Below are 19,564 nucleotides of genomic sequence, written 5' to 3' on the forward strand. Positions count from 1 at the left end.
ATATATATCCGCGTGGGTTCAAACCCCACTCCTGGTATAGGTTTTAGCCGGGGAGCTCTGCAAGCTAGGAATCGTAGAGCAACACAACAGATCCTGCTGCAGGTCTCTTTGCCAATAATTTTTTTCTCAATCTGAATCCTGTGACTGTGTGTTTATAGCATTCTTTTTATCCTAGGAGCAAATTGTTAATCATGATCCCTACCATGATCATATGTGCTTTACGCACATAACAATCTTCAAAACCTTGGATGAAAGAATCGATTTTTGTGTCTAAATGTTTAAACTGCACAAGGAAATAGATGAAATTGAACCAAATTCTGAAAACCGCATCAAAGAGCATTGCATGGCCAGATTTGCATCCGAATGGGAGCAAAAACAGTACAGTCCTCCACCAGGATGGCCGAGAGTTTTTATGGCATTGGACTTAAGATCCAATGGATTTGTATCCGTGTGGGTTCAAACCCCACTCCTGGTAGAAGTTGTAGCCTGGGAGCTCTGCAAGCTAGGAATCGTAGAGCAACACAAAAGATCCTGCTGCAGGTCTCTTTGCCAAAAATTTTTTTCTCAATCTGAATCCTGTGACTGTGTGTTTATAGCATTCTTTTTATCCTAGGAGCAAATTGTTAATCATGATCCCTACCATGATCATATGTGCTTTACGCACATATCCAATCTTCAAAACTTTGGATGAAAGAATCGATTTTTGTGTCTAAATGTTTAAACTGCACAAGGAAATAGATGAAATTGAACCAAATTCTGAAAACCGCATCAAAGAGCATTGTATGGCCAACATTTGCATCCGATTGGGAGCAAAAATAAGACAGTTTTTCACCAGGATGGCCGAGTGGTTAAGGCGTTGGACTTAAGATCCACTGGATATGTATCCGCGTGGGTTCAAACCCCACTCCTGGTATAGGTTTTAGCCGGGGAGCTCTGCAAGCTAGGAATCGTAGAGCAACACAACAGATCATGCTGCAGGTCACTTTGCCAATCATTTTTTTCTCAATCTGAATCCTGTGACTGTGTGTTTATAGCATTCTTTTTATCCTAGGAGCAAATTGTTAATCATGATCCCTACCATGATCATATGTGCTTTACGCACATATCCAATCTACAAAACTTTGGATGAAAGAATCGATTTTTGTGTCTAAATGTTTAAACTGCACAAGGAAATAGATGAAATTGAACCAAATTCTGAAAACTGCATCAAAAAACATTGCATGGCCAACATTTGCATCCAATTGGGAGCAAAAACAGGACAGTCTTCCACCAGGATGGCCGAGTGGTTAAGGCGTTGGACTTAAGTTCCAATGGATATGTATCCGTGTGGGTTCAAACCCCACTCCTGGTATAAGTTTTAGCCTGGGAGCTCTGCAAGCTAGGAATCGTAGAGCAACACAAAAGATCCTGCTGCAGGTCTCTTTGCCAAAAATTTGTTTTCTCAATCTGAATCCTGTGACTGTGTGTTTATAGCATTCTTTTTATCCTAGGAGCAAATTGTTAATCATGATCCCTACCATGATCATATGTGCTTTACGCACATAACAATCTTCAAAACTTTAGATGAAAGAATCAATTTTTGTGTCTAAATGTTTAAACTGCACAAGGAAATAGATGAAATTGAACCAAATTCTGAAAACCGCATCAAAGAGCATTGTATGGCCAACATTTGCATCCGATTGGGAGCAAAAACAGGGCAGTCTTCCATCGGGATGGCCAAGTGGTTAAGGCATTGGACTTAAGATCCAATGGATATGTATCCGCGTGGGTTCAAACCCCACTCTTGGTATATGTTTTAGCCGGGGAGCTCTGCAAGCTAGGAATCGTAGAGCAACACAAAAGATCCTGCTGCAGGTCTCTTTGCCAATAATTTTTTTCTCAATCTGAATCCTCTGACTGTGTGTTTATTACATTCTTTTTATCCTAGGAGCAAATTGTTAATCATGATCCCTACCATGATCATATGTGCTTTACGCACATAACAATCTTCAAAACTTTGGATGAAAGAATCGATTTTTGTGTCTAAATGTTTAAACTGCACAAGGATACAAATGAAATTGAACAAAATTCTGAAAACCGCATCAAAGAGCATTGTATGGCCAACATTTGCATCCGATTGGGACCAAAAAGAGGATAGTTTTACACCAGGATGGCCGAGTGGTTAAAGCGTTGGACTTTAGAACTAATGGATATGTATCCGCGTGGGTTCAAACCCCACTCCAGGTATAGGTTTTAGCCGGGGAGCTCTGCAAGCTAGGAATCGTAGAGCAACACAAAAGATCCTGCTGCAGGTCTCTTTGCCAATAATTTTTTTCTCAATCTGAATCCTGCGACTGTGTGTTTATAGCATTCTTTTTATCCTAGGAGCAAATTGTTAATCATGATCCCTACCATGATCATAGGTGCTTTACTCACAGACCCAGTCTACAAAACATTGGATGAAAGAATCGATTTTTGTGTCTAAATGTTTAAACTGCACAAGGATACAAATGAAATTGAACAAAATTCTGAAAACCGCATCAAAGAGCATTGTATGGCCAACATTTGCATCCGATTGGGACCAAAAAGAGGATAGTTTTACACCAGGATGGCCGAGTGGTTAAAGCGTTGGACTTAAGAACTAATGGATATGTATACGCGTGGGTTCAAACCCCACTCCTGGTATAGGTTTTAGCCGGGGAGCTCTGCAAGCTAGGAATCGTAGAGCAACACAAAAGATCCTGCTGCAGGTCTCTTTGCCAATAATTTTTTTCTCAATCTGAATCCTGCGACTGTGTATTTATAGCATTCTTTTTATCCTAGGAGCAAATTGTTAATCATGATCCCTACCATGATCATATGTGCTTTACGCACATATCCAATCTACAAAACTTTGGATGAAAGAATCGATTTTTGTGTCTAAATGATTAAACTGCACAAGGAAATCGATGAAATTGAACCAAATTCTGAAAACCGCATCAAAGAGCATTGCATGGCCAACATTTGCATCCAATTGGGAGCAAAAACAGGACAGTCTTCCACCAGGATGGCCGTGTGGTTAAGGCATTGGACTTAAGATCGAATGGATATGTATCCGCGTGGGTTCAAACCCCACTCCTGGTATAGGTTTTAGCCGGGGAGCTCTGCAAGCTAGGAATCGTAGAGCAACACAAAAGATCCTGCTGCAGGTCTCTTTGCCAATACTTTTTTTCTCAATCTGAATCCTGTGACTCTGTGTTTATAGCATTCTTTTTATCCTAGGAGCAAATTGTTAATCATGATCCCTACCATGATCATATGTGCTTTACGCACATATCCAATCTTCAAAACTTTGGATGAAAGAATCGATTTTTGTGTCTAAATGTTTAAACTGCACAAGGAAATAGAGGAAATTGAACCAAATTCTGAAAACCGCATCAAAGAGCATTGTATGGCCAACATTTGCATCCGATTGGGAGCAAAAACAGGACAGTCTTCCACCAGGATGGCCGAGTGGTTAAGGCGTTGGACTTAAGATCCAATGGATATGTATCCGCGTGGGTTCAAACCCCAATCCTGGTATAGGTTTTAGCCGGGGAGCTCTGCAAGCTAGGAATTGTAGAGCAACACAAAAGATCCTGCTGCAGGTCTCTTTGCCAATAATTTTTTTCTCAATCTGAAGCCTGTGACTGTGTGTTTATAGCATTCTTTTTATCCTAGGAGCAAATTGTTAATCATGATCCCTACCATGATCATATGTGCTTTACGCACATAACAATCTTCAAAACCTTGGATGAAAGAATCGATTTTTGTGTCTAAATGTTTAAACTGCACAAGGAAATAGATGAAATTGAAGCAAATTCTGAAAACCGCATCAAAGAGCATTGCATGTCCAACATTTGCATCCGATTGGGAGCAAAACGGGATAGTTTTACACCAGGATGGCCGAGTGGTTAAGGCGTTGGGCTTAAGATCCAATGGATATGTATCCGCGTGGGTTCAAACCCCACTCCTGGTATAGGTTTTAGCCGGGGAGCTCTGCAAGCTAGGAATCATAGAGCAACACAAAAGATCCTGCTGCAGGTCTCTTTGCCAAAAATTTGTTTTCTCAATCTGAATCCTGTGACTGTGTGTTTATAGCATTCTTTTTATCCTAGGAGCAAATTGTTAATCATGATCCCTACCATGATCATATGTGCTTTACGCACATAACAATCTTCAAAACTTTGGATGAAAGAATCGATTTTTGTGTCTAAATGTTTAAACTGCACAAGGAAATAGATGAAATTGAACCAAATTCTGAAAACCGCATCAAAGAGCATTGTATGGCCAACATTTGCATCCGATTGGCAGCATAAAAAGGATAGTTTTACACCAGGGTGTCCGAGTGGTTAAGGCGTTGGACTTAAGATCCAATGGATATGTATCCGCGTGGGTTCAAACCCCAATCCTGGTATAGGTTTTAGCCGGGGAGCTCTGCAAGCTAGGAATTGTAGAGCAACACAAAAGATCCTGCTGCAGGTCTCTTTGCCAATAATTTTTTTCTCAATCTGAAGCCTGTGACTGTGTGTTTATAGCATTCTTTTTATCCTAGGAGCAAATTGTTAATCATGATCCCTACCATGATCATATGTGCTTTACGCACATAACAATCTTCAAAACCTTGGATGAAAGAATCGATTTTTGTGTCTAAATGTTTAAACTGCACAAGGAAATAGATGAAATTGAACCAAATTCTGAAAACCGCATCAAAGAGCATTGCATGGCCAGATTTGCATCCGAATGGGAGCAAAAACAGTACAGTCCTCCACCAGGATGGCCGAGAGTTTTTATGGCATTGGACTTAAGATCCAATGGATTTGTATCCGTGTGGGTTCAAACCCCACTCCTGGTAGAAGTTGTAGCCTGGGAGCTCTGCAAGCTAGGAATCGTAGAGCAACACAAAAGATCCTGCTGCAGGTCTCTTTGCCAAAAATTTTTTTCTCAATCTGAATCCTGTGACTGTGTGTTTATAGCATTCTTTTTATCCTAGGAGCAAATTGTTAATCATGATCCCTACCATGATCATATGTGCTTTACGCACATATCCAATCTTCAAAACTTTGGATGAAAGAATCGATTTTTGTGTCTAAATGTTTAAACTGCACAAGGAAATAGATGAAATTGAACCAAATTCTGAAAACCGCATCAAAGAGCATTGTATGGCCAACATTTGCATCCGATTGGGAGCAAAAATAAGACAGTTTTTCACCAGGATGGCCGAGTGGTTAAGGCGTTGGACTTAAGATCCACTGGATATGTATCCGCGTGGGTTCAAACCCCACTCCTGGTATAGGTTTTAGCCGGGGAGCTCTGCAAGCTAGGAATCGTAGAGCAACACAACAGATCATGCTGCAGGTTACTTTGCCAATCATTTTTTTCTCAATCTGAATCCTGTGACTGTGTGTTTATAGCATTCTTTTTATCCTAGGAGCAAATTGTTAATCATGATCCCTACCATGATCATATGTGCTTTACGCACATATCCAATCTACAAAACTTTGGATGAAAGAATCGATTTTTGTGTCTAAATGTTTAAACTGCACAAGGAAATAGATGAAATTGAACCAAATTCTGAAAACTGCATCAAAAAACATTGCATGGCCAACATTTGCATCCAATTGGGAGCAAAAACAGGACAGTCTTCCACCAGGATGGCCGAGTGGTTAAGGCGTTGGACTTAAGTTCCAATGGATATGTATCCGTGTGGGTTCAAACCCCACTCCTGGTATAAGTTTTAGCCTGGGAGCTCTGCAAGCTAGGAATCGTAGAGCAACACAAAAGATCCTGCTGCAGGTCTCTTTGCCAAAAATTTGTTTTCTCAATCTGAATCCTGTGACTGTGTGTTTATAGCATTCTTTTTATCCTAGGAGCAAATTGTTAATCATGATCCCTACCATGATCATATGTGCTTTACGCACATAACAATCTTCAAAACTTTAGATGAAAGAATCAATTTTTGTGTCTAAATGTTTAAACTGCACAAGGAAATAGATGAAATTGAACCAAATTCTGAAAACCGCATCAAAGAGCATTGTATGGCCAACATTTGCATCCGATTGGGAGCAAAAACAGGGCAGTCTTCCATCGGGATGGCCAAGTGGTTAAGGCATTGGACTTAAGATCCAATGGATATGTATCCGCGTGGGTTCAAACCCCACTCTTGGTATATGTTTTAGCCGGGGAGCTCTGCAAGCTAGGAATCGTAGAGCAACACAAAAGATCCTGCTGCAGGTCTCTTTGCCAATAATTTTTTTCTCAATCTGAATCCTCTGACTGTGTGTTTATTACATTCTTTTTATCCTAGGAGCAAATTGTTAATCATGATCCCTACCATGATCATATGTGCTTTACGCACATAACAATCTTCAAAACTTTGGATGAAAGAATCGATTTTTGTGTCTAAATGTTTAAACTGCACAAGGATACAAATGAAATTGAACAAAATTCTGAAAACCGCATCAAAGAGCATTGTATGGCCAACATTTGCATCCGATTGGGACCAAAAAGAGGATAGCTTTACACCAGGATGGCCGAGTGGTTAAAGCGTTGGACTTTAGAACTAATGGATATGTATCCGCGTGGGTTCAAACCCCACTCCAGGTATAGGTTTTAGCCGGGGAGCTCTGCAAGCTAGGAATCGTAGAGCAACACAACAGATCCTGCTGCAGGTCTCTTTGCCAATAATTTTTTTCTCAATCTGAATCCTGCGACTGTGTGTTTATAGCATTCTTTTTATCCTAGGAGCAAATTGTTAATCATGATCCCTACCATGATCATAGGTGCTTTACTCACAGACCCAGTCTACAAAACATTGGATGAAAGAATCGATTTTTGTGTCTAAATGTTTAAACTGCACAAGGATACAAATGAAATTGAACAAAATTCTGAAAACCGCATCAAAGAGCATTGTATGGCCAACATTTGCATCCGATTGGGACCAAAAAGAGGATAGTTTTACACCAGGATGGCCGAGTGGTTAAAGCGTTGGACTTAAGAACTAATGGATATGTATACGCGTGGGTTCAAACCCCACTCCTGGTATAGGTTTTAGCCGGGGAGCTCTGCAAGCTAGGAATCGTAGAGCAACACAAAAGATCCTGCTGCAGGTCTCTTTGCCAATAATTTTTTTCTCAATCTGAATCCTGCGACTGTGTATTTATAGCATTCTTTTTATCCTAGGAGCAAATTGTTAATCATGATCCCTACCATGATCATATGTGCTTTACGCACATAACAATCTTCAAAACCTTGGATGAAAGAATCGATTTTTGTGTCTAAATGTTTAAACTGCACAAGGAAATAGATGAAATTGAACCAAATTCTGAAAACCGCATCAAAGAGCATTGTATGGCCAACATTTGCATCCGATTGGGAGCATAAAAAGGATAGTTTTACACCAGGGTGTCCGAGTGGTTAAGGCGTTGGACTTAAGATCCAATGGATATGTATCCGCGTGGGTTCAAACCCCACTCCTGGTATAGGTTTTAGCCGGGGAGCTCTGCAAGCTAGGAATTGTAGAGCAACACAAAAGATCCTGCTGCAGGTCTCTTTGCCAATAATTTTTTTCTCAATCTGAATCCTGTGACTGTGTGTTTATAGCATTCTTTTTATCCTAGGAGCAAATTGCTAATCATGATCCCTACCATGATCATATGTGCTTTACGCACATAACAATCTTCAAAACCTTGGATGAAAGAATCGATTTTTGTGTCTAAATGTTTAAACTGCACAAGGAAATAGATGAAATTGAACGAAATTCTGAAAACCGCATCAAAGAGCATTGTATGGCCAACATTTGCATCCGATTGGGAGCAAAAACAGGACAGTCTTCCACCAGGATGGCCGAGTGATTAAGGCGTTGGACTTAAGATCCAATGGATATGTATCCGCGTGGGTTCAAACTCCACTCCTGGTATAGATTTTAGCCGGGGAGCTCTGCAAGCTAGGAATTGTAGAGCAACACAAAAGATCCTGCTGCAGGTCTCTTTGCCAACAATTTTTTTCTCAATCTGAATCCTGTGACTGTGTGTTTATAGCATTCTTTTTATCCTAGGAGCAAATTGTTAATCATGATCCCTACCATGATCATATGTGCTTTACGCACATAACAATCTTCAAAACTTTGGATGAAAGAATCGATTTTTGTGTCTAAATGTTTAAACTGCACAAGGAAATAGATGAAATTGAACCAAATTCTGAAAACCGCATCAAAGAGCATTGTATGGCCAACATTTGCATCCGATTGGGAGCATAAAAAGGATAGTTTTACACCAGGGTGTCCGAGTGGTTAAGGCGTTGGACTTAAGATCCAATGGATATGTATCCGCGTGGGTTCAAACCCCACTCCTGGTATAGGTTTTAGCCGGGGAGCTCTGCAAGCTAGGAATTGTAGAGCAACACAAAAGATCCTGCTGCAGGTCTCTTTGCCAATAATTTTTTTCTCAATCTGAATCCTGTGACTGTGTGTTTATAGCATTCTTTTTATCCTAGGAGCAAATTGCTAATCATGATCCCTACCATGATCATATGTGCTTTACGCACATAACAATCTTCAAAACCTTGGATGAAAGAATCGATTTTTGTGTCTAAATGTTTAAACTGCACAAGGAAATAGATGAAATTGAACGAAATTCTGAAAACCGCATCAAAGAGCATTGTATGGCCAACATTTGCATCCGATTGGGAGCAAAAACAGGACAGTCTTCCACCAGGATGGCCGAGTGATTAAGGCGTTGGACTTAAGATCCAATGGATATGTATCCGCGTGGGTTCAAACTCCACTCCTGGTATAGGTTTTAGCCGGGGAGCTCTGCAAGCTAGGAATTGTAGAGCAACACAAAAGATCCTGCTGCAGGTCTCTTTGCCAACAATTTTTTTCTCAATCTGAATCCTGTGACTGTGTGTTTATAGCATTCTTTTTATCCTAGGAGCAAATTGTTAATCATGATCCCTACCATGATCATATGTGCTTTACGCACATAACAATCTTCAAAACTTTGGATGAAAGAATCGATTTTTGTGTCTAAATGTTTAAACTGCACAAGGAAATAGATGAAATTGAACCAAATTCTGAAAACCGCATCAAAGAGCATTGTATGGCCAACATTTGCATCCGATTGGGAGCATAAAAAGGATAGTTTTACACCAGGGTGTCCGAGTGGTTAAGGCGTTGGACTTAAGATCCAATGGATATGTATCCGCGTGGGTTCAAACCCCACTCCTGGTATAGGTTTTAGCCGGGGAGCTCTGCAAGCTAGGAATTGTAGAGCAACACAAAAGATCCTGCTGCAGGTCTCTTTGACAATAATTTTTTTCTCAATCTGAATCCTGTGACTGTGTGTTTATAGCATTCTTTTTATCCTAGGAGCAAATTGCTAATCATGATCCCTACCATGATCATATGTGCTTTACGCACATAACAATCTTCAAAACCTTGGATGAAAGAATCGATTTTTGTGTCTAAATGTTTAAACTGCACAAGGAAATAGATGAAATTGAACCAAATTCTGAAAACCGCATCAAAGAGCATTGTATGGCCAACATTTGCATCCGATTGGGAGCAAAAACAGGACAGTCTTCCACCAGGATGGCCGAGTGATTAAGGCGTTGGACTTAAGATCCAATGGATATGTATCCGCGTGGGTTCAAACCCCACTCCTGGTATAGGTTTTAGCCGGGGAGCTCTGCAAGCTAGGAATTGTAGAGCAACACAAAAGATCCTGCTGCAGGTCTCTTTGCCAACAATTTTTTTCTCAATCTGAATCCTGTGACTGTGTGTTTATAGCATTCTTTTTATCCTAGGAGCAAATTGCTAATCATGATCCCTACCATGATCATATGTGCTTTACGCACATAACAATCTTCAAAACCTTGGATGAAAAAATCGATTTTTGTGTCTAAATGTTTTAACTGCACAAGGAAATAGATGAAATTGAACCAAATTCTAAAAACCGCATCAAAGAGCATTGTATGGCCAACATTTGCATCCGATTGGGAGCATAAAATGGATAGTTTTACACCAGGATGGCCGAGTGGTTAAGGCGTTGGCCTTAAGATCCAATGGATATGTATCCGTGTGGGTTCAAACCCCACTCCTGGTATAGGTTTTAGCTGGGGAGCTCTGCAAGCTAGGAATTGTAGAGCAACACAACAGATCCTGCTGCAGGTCTCTTTGCCAATAATTTTTTTCTCAATCTGAATCCTGTGACTGTGTGTTTATAGCATTCTTTTTATCCTAGGAGCAAATTGCTAATCATGATCCCTACCATGATCATATGTGCTTTACGCACATAACAATCTTCAAAACCTTGGATGAAAGAATCGATTTTTGTGTCTAAATGTTTAAACTGCACAAGGAAATAGATGAAATTGAACCAAATTCTGAAAACCGCATCAAAGAGCATTGCATGTCCAACATTTGCATCCGATTGGGAGCAAAACGGGATAGTTTTACACCAGGATGGCCGAGTGGTTAAGGCGTTGGACTTAAGATCCAATGGATATGTATCCGCGTGGGTTCAAACCCCACTCCTGGTATAGGTTTTAGCCGGGGAGCTCTGCAAGCTAGGAATCATAGAGCAACACAAAAGATCCTGCTGCAGGTCTCTTTGCCAAAAATTTGTTTTCTCAATCTGAATCCTGTGACTGTGTGTTTATAGCATTCTTTTTATCCTAGGAGCAAATTGTTAATCATGATCCCTACCATGATCATATGTGCTTTACGCACATAACAATCTTCAAAACTTTGGATGAAAGAATCGATTTTTGTGTCTAAATGTTTAAACTGCACAAGGAAATAGATGAAATTGAACCAAATTCTGAAAACCGCATCAAAGAGCATTGTATGGCCAACATTTGCATCCGATTGGCAGCATAAAAAGGATAGTTTTACACCAGGGTGTCCGAGTGGTTAAGGCGTTGGACTTAAGATCCAATGGATATGTATCCGCGTGGGTTCAAACCCCAATCCTGGTATAGGTTTTAGCCGGGGAGCTCTGCAAGCTAGGAATTGTAGAGCAACACAAAAGATCCTGCTGCAGGTCCCTTTGCCAATAATTTTTTTCTCAATCTGAAGCCTGTGACTGTGTGTTTATAGCATTCTTTTTATCCTAGGAGCAAATTGTTAATCATGATCCCTACCATGATCATATGTGCTTTACGCACATAACAATCTTCAAAACCTTGGATGAAAGAATCGATTTTTGTGTCTAAATGTTTAAACTGCACAAGGAAATAGATGAAATTGAACCAAATTCTGAAAACCGCATCAAAGAGCATTGCATGGCCAACATTTGCATCCGATTGGGAGCATAAAATGGATAGCTTTACACCAGGATGGCCGAGTGGTTAAGGCGTTGGACTTAAGATCCAATGGATATGTATCCGCGTGGGTTCAAACCCCACTCCTGGTATAGGTTTTAGCTGGGGAGCTCTGCAAGCTAGGAATCGTAGAGCAACACAAAAGATCCTGCTGCAGGTCACTTTGCCAATAATTTTTTTCTCAATCTGAATCCTGCGACTGTGTGTTTATAGCATTCTTTTTATCCTAGGAGCAAATTGTTAATCATGATCCCTACCATGATCATAGGTGCTTTACTCACAGACCCAGTCTACAAAACATTGGATGAAAGAATCGATTTTTGTGTCTAAATGTTTAAACTGCACAAGGATACAAATGAAATTGAACAAAATTCTGAAAACCGCATCAAAGAGCATTGTATGGCCAACATTTGCATCCGATTGGGACCAAAAAGAGGATAGTTTTACACCAGGATGGCCGAGTGGTTAAAGCGTTGGACTTAAGAACTAATGGATATGTATACGCGTGGGTTCAAACCCCACTCCTGGTATAGGTTTTAGCCGGGGAGCTCTGCAAGCTAGGAATCGTAGAGCAACACAAAAGATCCTGCTGCAGGTCTCTTTGCCAATAATTTTTTTCTCAATCTGAATCCTGCGACTGTGTATTTATAGCATTCTTTTTATCCTAGGAGCAAATTGTTAATCATGATCCCTACCATGATCATATGTGCTTTACGCACATATCCAATCTACAAAACTTTGGATGAAAGAATCGATTTTTGTGTCTAAATGATTAAACTGCACAAGGAAATCGATGAAATTGAACCAAATTCTGAAAACCGCATCAAAGAGCATTGCATGGCCAACATTTGCATCCAATTGGGAGCAAAAACAGGACAGTCTTCCACCAGGATGGCCGTGTGGTTAAGGCATTGGACTTAAGATCGAATGGATATGTATCCGCGTGGGTTCAAACCCCACTCCTGGTATAGGTTTTAGCCGGGGAGCTCTGCAAGCTAGGAATCGTAGAGCAACACAAAAGATCCTGCTGCAGGTCTCTTTGCCAATACTTTTTTTCTCAATCTGAATCCTGTGACTCTGTGTTTATAGCATTCTTTTTATCCTAGGAGCAAATTGTTAATCATGATCCCTACCATGATCATATGTGCTTTACGCACATATCCAATCTTCAAAACTTTGGATGAAAGAATCGATTTTTGTGTCTAAATGTTTAAACTGCACAAGGAAATAGAGGAAATTGAACCAAATTCTGAAAACCGCATCAAAGAGCATTGTATGGCCAACATTTGCATCCGATTGGGAGCAAAAACAGGACAGTCTTCCACCAGGATGGCCGAGTGGTTAAGGCGTTGGACTTAAGATCCAATGGATATGTATCCGCGTGGGTTCAAACACCAATCCTGGTATAGGTTTTAGCCGGGGAGCTCTGCAAGCTAGGAATTGTAGAGCAACACAAAAGATCCTGCTGCAGGTCTCTTTGCCAATAATTTTTTTCTCAATCTGAAGCCTGTGACTGTGTGTTTATAGCATTCTTTTTATCCTAGGAGCAAATTGTTAATCATGATCCCTACCATGATCATATGTGCTTTACGCACATAACACTCTTCAAAACCTTGGATGAAAGAATCGATTTTTGTGTCTAAATGTTTAAACTGCACAAGGAAATAGATGAAATTGAACCAAATTCTGAAAACCGCATCAAAGAGCATTGCATGGCCAACATTTGCATCCGATTGGGAGCATAAAATGGATAGCTTTACACCAGGATGGCCGAGTGGTTAAGGCGTTGGACTTAAGATCCAATGGATATGTATCCGCGTGGGTTCAAACCCCACTCCTGGTATAGGTTTTAGCTGGGGAGCTCTGCAAGCTAGGAATCGTAGAGCAACACAAAAGATCCTGCTGCAGGTCACTTTGCCAATAATTTTTTTCTCAATCTGAATCCTGTGACTGTGTGTTTATAGCATTCTTTTTATCCTAGGAGCAAATTGTTAATCATGATCCCTACCATGATCATATGTGCTTTACGCACATAACAATCTTCAAAACCTTGGATGAAAGAATCGATTTTTGTGTCTAAATGTTTAAACTGCACAAGGAAATAGATGAAATTGAACCAAATTCTGAAAACCGCGTCAAAGAGCATTGCATGGCCAAAATTTGCATCCGATTGGGAGCAAAAACAGGATAGTCTTCCACCAGGATGGCCGAGTGGTTAAGGCGTTGGACTTAAGATCCAATGGATATGTATCTGCGTGGGTTCAAACCCCACTCCTGGTATAGGTTTTAGCCGGGGAGCTCTGCAAGCTAGGAATTGTAGAGCAACACAAAAGATCCTGCTGCAGGTCACTTTGCCAATAATTTTTTTCTCAATCTGAATCCTGTGACTGTGTGTTTATAGCATTCTTTTTATCCTAGGAGCAAATTGTTAATCATGATCCCTACCATGATCATATGTGCTTTACGCACATAACAATCTTCAAAACCTTGGATGAAAGAATCGATTTTTGTGTCTAAATGTTTAAACTGCACAAGGAAATAGATGAAATTGAACCAAATTCTGAAAACCGCATCAAAGAGCATTGTATGGCCAACATTTGCATCCGATTGGGAGCATAAAAAGGATAGTTTTACACCAGGGTGTCCGAGTGGTTAAGGCGTTGGACTTAAGATCCAATGGATATGTATCCGCGTGGGTTCAAACCCCACTCCTGGTATAGGTTTTAGCCGGGGAGCTCTGCAAGCTAGGAATTGTAGAGCAACACAAAAGATCCTGCTGCAGGTCTCTTTGCCAATAATTTTTTTCTCAATCTGAATCCTGTGACTGTGTGTTTATAGCATTCTTTTTATCCTAGGAGCAAATTGCTAATCATGATCCCTACCATGATCATATGTGCTTTACGCACATAACAATCTTCAAAACCTTGGATGAAAGAATCGATTTTTGTGTCTAAATGTTTAAACTGCACAAGGAAATAGATGAAATTGAACGAAATTCTGAAAACCGCATCAAAGAGCATTGTATGGCCAACATTTGCATCCGATTGGGAGCAAAAACAGGACAGTCTTCCACCAGGATGGCCGAGTGATTAAGGCGTTGGACTTAAGATCCAATGGATATGTATCCGCGTGGGTTCAAACTCCACTCCTGGTATAGGTTTTAGCCGGGGAGCTCTGCAAGCTAGGAATTGTAGAGCAACACAAAAGATCCTGCTGCAGGTCTCTTTGCCAACAATTTTTTTCTCAATCTGAATCCTGTGACTGTGTGTTTATAGCATTCTTTTTATCCTAGGAGCAAATTGTTAATCATGATCCCTACCATGATCATATGTGCTTTACGCACATAACAATCTTCAAAACTTTGGATGAAAGAATCGATTTTTGTGTCTAAATGTTTAAACTGCACAAGGAAATAGATGAAATTGAACCAAATTCTGAAAACCGCATCAAAGAGCATTGTATGGCCAACATTTGCATCCGATTGGGAGCATAAAAAGGATAGTTTTACACCAGGGTGTCCGAGTGGTTAAGGCGTTGGACTTAAGATCCAATGGATATGTATCCGCGTGGGTTCAAACCCCACTCCTGGTATAGGTTTTAGCCGGGGAGCTCTGCAAGCTAGGAATTGTAGAGCAACACAAAAGATCCTGCTGCAGGTCTCTTTGACAATAATTTTTTTCTCAATCTGAATCCTGTGACTGTGTGTTTATAGCATTCTTTTTATCCTAGGAGCAAATTGCTAATCATGATCCCTACCATGATCATATGTGCTTTACGCACATAACAATCTTCAAAACCTTGGATGAAAGAATCGATTTTTGTGTCTAAATGTTTAAACTGCACAAGGAAATAGATGAAATTGAACCAAATTCTGAAAACCGCATCAAAGAGCATTGTATGGCCAACATTTGCATCCGATTGGGAGCAAAAACAGGACAGTCTTCCACCAGGATGGCCGAGTGATTAAGGCGTTGGACTTAAGATCCAATGGATATGTATCCGCGTGGGTTCAAACCCCACTCCTGGTATAGGTTTTACCCGGGGAGCTCTGCAAGCTAGGAATTGTAGAGCAACACAAAAGATCCTGCTGCAGGTCTCTTTGCCAACAATTTTTTTCTCAATCTGAATCCTGTGACTGTGTGTTTATAGCATTCTTTTTATCCTAGGAGCAAATTGCTAATCATGATCCCTACCATGATCATATGTGCTTTACGCACATAACAATCTTCAAAACCTTGGATGAAAAAATCGATTTTTGTGTCTAAATGTTTTAACTGCACAAGGAAATAGATGAAATTGAACCAAATTCTAAAAACCGCATCAAAGAGCATTGTATGGCCAACATTTGCATCCGATTGGGAGCATAAAATGGATAGTTTTACACCAGGATGGCCGAGTGGTTAAGGCGTTGGACTTAAGATCCAATGGATATGTATCCGCGTGGGTTCAAACCCCACTCCTGGTATAGGTTTTAGCTGGGGAGCTCTGCAAGCTAGGAATCGTAGAGCAACACAAAAGATCCTGCTGCAGGTCACTTTGCCAATAATTTTTTTCTCAATCTGAATCCTGTGACTGTGTGTTTATAGCATTCTTTTTATCCTAGGAGCAAATTGTTAATCATGATCCCTACCATGATCATATGTGCTTTACGCACATAACAATCTTCAAAACCTTGGATGAAAGAATCGATTTTTGTGTCTAAATGTTTAAACTGCACAAGGAAATAGATGAAATTGAACCAAATTCTGAAAACCGCGTCAAAGAGCATTGCATGGCCAAAATTTGCATCCGATTGGGAGCAAAAACAGGATAGTCTTCCACCAGGATGGCCGAGTGGTTAAGGCGTTGGACTTAAGATCCAATGGATATGTATCTGCGTGGGTTCAAACCCCACTCCTGGTATAGGTTTTAGCCGGGGAGCTCTGCAAGCTAGGAATTGTAGAGCAACACAAAAGATCCTGCTGCAGGTCACTTTGCCAATAATTTTTTTCTCAATCTGAATCCTGTGACTGTGTGTTTATAGCATTCTTTTTATCCTAGGAGCAAATTGTTAATCATGATCCCTACCATGATCATATGTGCTTTACGCACATAACAATCTTCAAAACCTTGGATGAAAGAATCGATTTTTGTGTCTAAATGTTTAAACTGCACAAGGAAATAGATGAAATTGAACCAAATTCTGAAAACCGCATCAAAGAGCATTGTATGGCCAACATTTGCATCCGATTGGGAGCATAAAAAGGATAGTTTTACACCAGGGTGTCCGAGTGGTTAAGGCGTTGGACTTAAGATCCAATGGATATGTATCCGCGTGGGTTCAAACCCCACTCCTGGTATAGGTTTTAGCCGGGGAGCTCTGCAAGCTAGGAATTGTAGAGCAACACAAAAGATCCTGCTGCAGGTCTCTTTGCCAATAATTTTTTTCTCAATCTGAATCCTGTGACTGTGTGTTTATAGCATTCTTTTTATCCTAGGAGCAAATTGCTAATCATGATCCCTACCATGATCATATGTGCTTTACGCACATAACAATCTTCAAAACCTTGGATGAAAGAATCGATTTTTGTGTCTAAATGTTTAAACTGCACAAGGAAATAGATGAAATTGAACGAAATTCTGAAAACCGCATCAAAGAGCATTGTATGGCCAACATTTGCATCCGATTGGGAGCAAAAACAGGACAGTCTTCCACCAGGATGGCCGAGTGATTAAGGCGTTGGACTTAAGATCCAATGGATATGTATCCGCGTGGGTTCAAACTCCACTCCTGGTATAGGTTTTAGCCGGGGAGCTCTGCAAGCTAGGAATTGTAGAGCAACACAAAAGATCCTGCTGCAGGTCTCTTTGCCAACAATTTTTTTCTCAATCTGAATCCTGTGACTGTGTGTTTATAGCATTCTTTTTATCCTAGGAGCAAATTGTTAATCATGATCCCTACCATGATCATATGTGCTTTACGCACATAACAATCTTCAAAACTTTGGATGAAAGAATCGATTTTTGTGTCTAAATGTTTAAACTGCACAAGGAAATAGATGAAATTGAACCAAATTCTGAAAACCGCATCAAAGAGCATTGTATGGCCAACATTTGCATCCGATTGGGAGCATAAAAAGGATAGTTTTACACCAGGGTGTCCGAGTGGTTAAGGCGTTGGACTTAAGATCCAATGGATATGTATCCGCGTGGGTTCAAACCCCACTCCTGGTATAGGTTTTAGCCGGGGAGCTCTGCAAGCTAGGAATTGTAGAGCAACACAAAAGATCCTGCTGCAGGTCTCTTTGCCAATAATTTTTTTCTCAATCTGAATCCTGTGACTGTGTGTTTATAGCATTCTTTTTATCCTAGGAGCAAATTGCTAATCATGATCCCTACCATGATCATATGTGCTTTACGCACATAACAATCTTCAAAACCTTGGATGAAAGAATCGATTTTTGTGTCTAAATGTTTAAACTGCACAAGGAAATAGATGAAATTGAACGAAATTCTGAAAACCGCATCAAAGAGCATTGTATGGCCAACATTTGCATCCGATTGGGAGCAAAAACAGGACAGTCTTCCACCAGGATGGCCGAGTGATTAAGGCGTTGGACTTAAGATCCAATGGATATGTATCCGCGTGGGTTCAAACTCCACTCCTGGTATAGGTTTTAGCCGGGGAGCTCTGCAAGCTAGGAATTGTAGAGCAACACAAAAGATCCTGCTGCAGGTCTCTTTGCCAACAATTTTTTTCTCAATCTGAATCCTGTGACTGTGTGTTTATAGCATTCTTTTTATCCTAGGAGCAAATTGTTAATCATGATCCCTACCATGATCATATGTGCTTTACGCACATAACAATCTTCAAAACTTTGGATGAAAGAATCGATTTTTGTGTCTAAATGTTTAAACTGCACAAGGAAATAGATGAAATTGAACCAAATTCTGAAAACCGCATCAAAGAGCATTGTATGGCCAACATTTGCATCCGATTGGGAGCATAAAAAGGATAGTTTTACACCAGGGTGTCCGAGTGGTTAAGGCGTTGGACTTAAGATCCAATGGATATGTATCCGCGTGGGTTCAAACCCCACTCCTGGTATAGGTTTTAGCCGGGGAGCTCTGCAAGCTAGGAATTGTAGAGCAACACAAAAGATCCTGCTGCAGGTCTCTTTGACAATAATTTTTTTCTCAATCTGAATCCTGTGACTGTGTGTTTATAGCATTCTTTTTATCCTAGGAGCAAATTGCTAATCATGATCCCTACCATGATCATATGTGCTTTACGCACATAACAATCTTCAAAACCTTGGATGAAAGAATCGATTTTTGTGTCTAAATGTTTAAACTGCACAAGGAAATAGATGAAATTGAACCAAATTCTGAAAACCGCATCAAAGAGCATTGTATGGCCAACATTTGCATCCGATTGGGAGCAAAAACAGGACAGTCTTCCACCAGGATGGCCGAGTGATTAAGGCGTTGGACTTAAGATCCAATGGATATGTATCCGCGTGGGTTCAAACCCCACTCCTGGTATAGGTTTTAGCCGGGGAGCTCTGCAAGCTAGGAATTGTAGAGCAACACAAAAGATCCTGCTGCAGGTCTCTTTGCCAACAATTTTTTTCTCAATCTGAATCCTGTGACTGTGTGTTTATAGCATTCTTTTTATCCTAGGAGCAAATTGCTAATCATGATCCCTACCATGATCATATGTGCTTTACGCACATAACAATCTTCAAAACCTTGGATGAAAAAATCGATTTTTGTGTCTAAATGTTTTAACTGCACAAGGAAATAGATGAAATTGAACCAAATTCTAAAAACCGCATCAAAGAGCATTGTATGGCCAACATTTGCATCCGATTGGGAGCATAAAATGGATAGTTTTACACCAGGATGGCCGAGTGGTTAAGGCGTTGGCCTTAAGATCCAATGGATATGTATCCGCGTGGGTTCAAACCCCACTCCTGGTATAGGTTTTAGCTGGGGAGCTCTGCAAGCTAGGAATTGTAGAGCAACACAACAGATCCTGCTGCAGGTCTCTTTGCCAATAATTTTTTTCTCAATCTGAATCCTGTGACTGTGTGTTTATAGCATTCTTTTTATCCTAGGAGCAAATTGCTAATCATGATCCCTACCATGATCATATGTGCTTTACGCACATAACAATCTTCAAAACCTTGGATGAAAGAATCGATTTTTGTGTCTAAATGTTTAAACTGCACAAGGAAATAGATGAAATTGAACCAAATTCTGA

The 19,564-nt window shown here is 40.4% G+C and overlaps 25 non-coding genes across 25 annotated transcripts; all 25 read left to right on the top strand.

The window, feature by feature from the left end:
- The first annotated feature begins 830 nt into the window (after positions 1-830).
- On the top strand, positions 831-913 carry TRNAL-UAA (transfer RNA leucine (anticodon UAA)). Its single transcript has one exon. It is a non-coding gene; the product is annotated as a tRNA-Leu (tRNA).
- Positions 914-1,268: 355 nt separating this feature from the next.
- TRNAL-UAA (transfer RNA leucine (anticodon UAA)) lies at positions 1,269-1,351 on the top strand. The gene has a single exon. It is a non-coding gene; the product is annotated as a tRNA-Leu (tRNA).
- A 2,106-nt stretch (positions 1,352-3,457) lies between these two features.
- TRNAL-UAA (transfer RNA leucine (anticodon UAA)) lies at positions 3,458-3,540 on the top strand. The gene has a single exon. It is a non-coding gene; the product is annotated as a tRNA-Leu (tRNA).
- Positions 3,541-3,893: 353 nt separating this feature from the next.
- On the top strand, positions 3,894-3,976 carry TRNAL-UAA (transfer RNA leucine (anticodon UAA)). The gene has a single exon. It is a non-coding gene; the product is annotated as a tRNA-Leu (tRNA).
- A 1,231-nt stretch (positions 3,977-5,207) lies between these two features.
- On the top strand, positions 5,208-5,290 carry TRNAL-UAA (transfer RNA leucine (anticodon UAA)). Its single transcript has one exon. It is a non-coding gene; the product is annotated as a tRNA-Leu (tRNA).
- A 355-nt stretch (positions 5,291-5,645) lies between these two features.
- TRNAL-UAA (transfer RNA leucine (anticodon UAA)) lies at positions 5,646-5,728 on the top strand. Its single transcript has one exon. It is a non-coding gene; the product is annotated as a tRNA-Leu (tRNA).
- A 1,667-nt stretch (positions 5,729-7,395) lies between these two features.
- TRNAL-UAA (transfer RNA leucine (anticodon UAA)) lies at positions 7,396-7,478 on the top strand. The gene has a single exon. It is a non-coding gene; the product is annotated as a tRNA-Leu (tRNA).
- A 791-nt stretch (positions 7,479-8,269) lies between these two features.
- On the top strand, positions 8,270-8,352 carry TRNAL-UAA (transfer RNA leucine (anticodon UAA)). The gene has a single exon. It is a non-coding gene; the product is annotated as a tRNA-Leu (tRNA).
- A 791-nt stretch (positions 8,353-9,143) lies between these two features.
- On the top strand, positions 9,144-9,226 carry TRNAL-UAA (transfer RNA leucine (anticodon UAA)). Its single transcript has one exon. It is a non-coding gene; the product is annotated as a tRNA-Leu (tRNA).
- A 354-nt stretch (positions 9,227-9,580) lies between these two features.
- On the top strand, positions 9,581-9,663 carry TRNAL-UAA (transfer RNA leucine (anticodon UAA)). The gene has a single exon. It is a non-coding gene; the product is annotated as a tRNA-Leu (tRNA).
- Positions 9,664-10,017: 354 nt separating this feature from the next.
- Positions 10,018-10,100, top strand: TRNAL-UAA (transfer RNA leucine (anticodon UAA)). Its single transcript has one exon. It is a non-coding gene; the product is annotated as a tRNA-Leu (tRNA).
- Positions 10,101-10,453: 353 nt separating this feature from the next.
- On the top strand, positions 10,454-10,536 carry TRNAL-UAA (transfer RNA leucine (anticodon UAA)). The gene has a single exon. It is a non-coding gene; the product is annotated as a tRNA-Leu (tRNA).
- A 792-nt stretch (positions 10,537-11,328) lies between these two features.
- Positions 11,329-11,411, top strand: TRNAL-UAA (transfer RNA leucine (anticodon UAA)). The gene has a single exon. It is a non-coding gene; the product is annotated as a tRNA-Leu (tRNA).
- Positions 11,412-13,079: 1,668 nt separating this feature from the next.
- Positions 13,080-13,162, top strand: TRNAL-UAA (transfer RNA leucine (anticodon UAA)). Its single transcript has one exon. It is a non-coding gene; the product is annotated as a tRNA-Leu (tRNA).
- A 354-nt stretch (positions 13,163-13,516) lies between these two features.
- Positions 13,517-13,599, top strand: TRNAL-UAA (transfer RNA leucine (anticodon UAA)). Its single transcript has one exon. It is a non-coding gene; the product is annotated as a tRNA-Leu (tRNA).
- Positions 13,600-13,953: 354 nt separating this feature from the next.
- On the top strand, positions 13,954-14,036 carry TRNAL-UAA (transfer RNA leucine (anticodon UAA)). The gene has a single exon. It is a non-coding gene; the product is annotated as a tRNA-Leu (tRNA).
- Positions 14,037-14,827: 791 nt separating this feature from the next.
- TRNAL-UAA (transfer RNA leucine (anticodon UAA)) lies at positions 14,828-14,910 on the top strand. Its single transcript has one exon. It is a non-coding gene; the product is annotated as a tRNA-Leu (tRNA).
- Positions 14,911-15,264: 354 nt separating this feature from the next.
- On the top strand, positions 15,265-15,347 carry TRNAL-UAA (transfer RNA leucine (anticodon UAA)). The gene has a single exon. It is a non-coding gene; the product is annotated as a tRNA-Leu (tRNA).
- Positions 15,348-15,701: 354 nt separating this feature from the next.
- TRNAL-UAA (transfer RNA leucine (anticodon UAA)) lies at positions 15,702-15,784 on the top strand. The gene has a single exon. It is a non-coding gene; the product is annotated as a tRNA-Leu (tRNA).
- Positions 15,785-16,138: 354 nt separating this feature from the next.
- Positions 16,139-16,221, top strand: TRNAL-UAA (transfer RNA leucine (anticodon UAA)). The gene has a single exon. It is a non-coding gene; the product is annotated as a tRNA-Leu (tRNA).
- Positions 16,222-16,575: 354 nt separating this feature from the next.
- Positions 16,576-16,658, top strand: TRNAL-UAA (transfer RNA leucine (anticodon UAA)). Its single transcript has one exon. It is a non-coding gene; the product is annotated as a tRNA-Leu (tRNA).
- Positions 16,659-17,449: 791 nt separating this feature from the next.
- On the top strand, positions 17,450-17,532 carry TRNAL-UAA (transfer RNA leucine (anticodon UAA)). Its single transcript has one exon. It is a non-coding gene; the product is annotated as a tRNA-Leu (tRNA).
- A 791-nt stretch (positions 17,533-18,323) lies between these two features.
- TRNAL-UAA (transfer RNA leucine (anticodon UAA)) lies at positions 18,324-18,406 on the top strand. Its single transcript has one exon. It is a non-coding gene; the product is annotated as a tRNA-Leu (tRNA).
- Positions 18,407-18,760: 354 nt separating this feature from the next.
- Positions 18,761-18,843, top strand: TRNAL-UAA (transfer RNA leucine (anticodon UAA)). The gene has a single exon. It is a non-coding gene; the product is annotated as a tRNA-Leu (tRNA).
- A 354-nt stretch (positions 18,844-19,197) lies between these two features.
- TRNAL-UAA (transfer RNA leucine (anticodon UAA)) lies at positions 19,198-19,280 on the top strand. Its single transcript has one exon. It is a non-coding gene; the product is annotated as a tRNA-Leu (tRNA).
- The last annotated feature ends 284 nt before the right edge of the window (positions 19,281-19,564 follow it).

The sequence above is a fragment of the Eleutherodactylus coqui genome, chromosome 3, assembly GCF_035609145.1.
Source record: "Eleutherodactylus coqui strain aEleCoq1 chromosome 3, aEleCoq1.hap1, whole genome shotgun sequence".
NCBI lineage: Eukaryota > Metazoa > Chordata > Amphibia > Anura > Eleutherodactylidae > Eleutherodactylus > Eleutherodactylus coqui.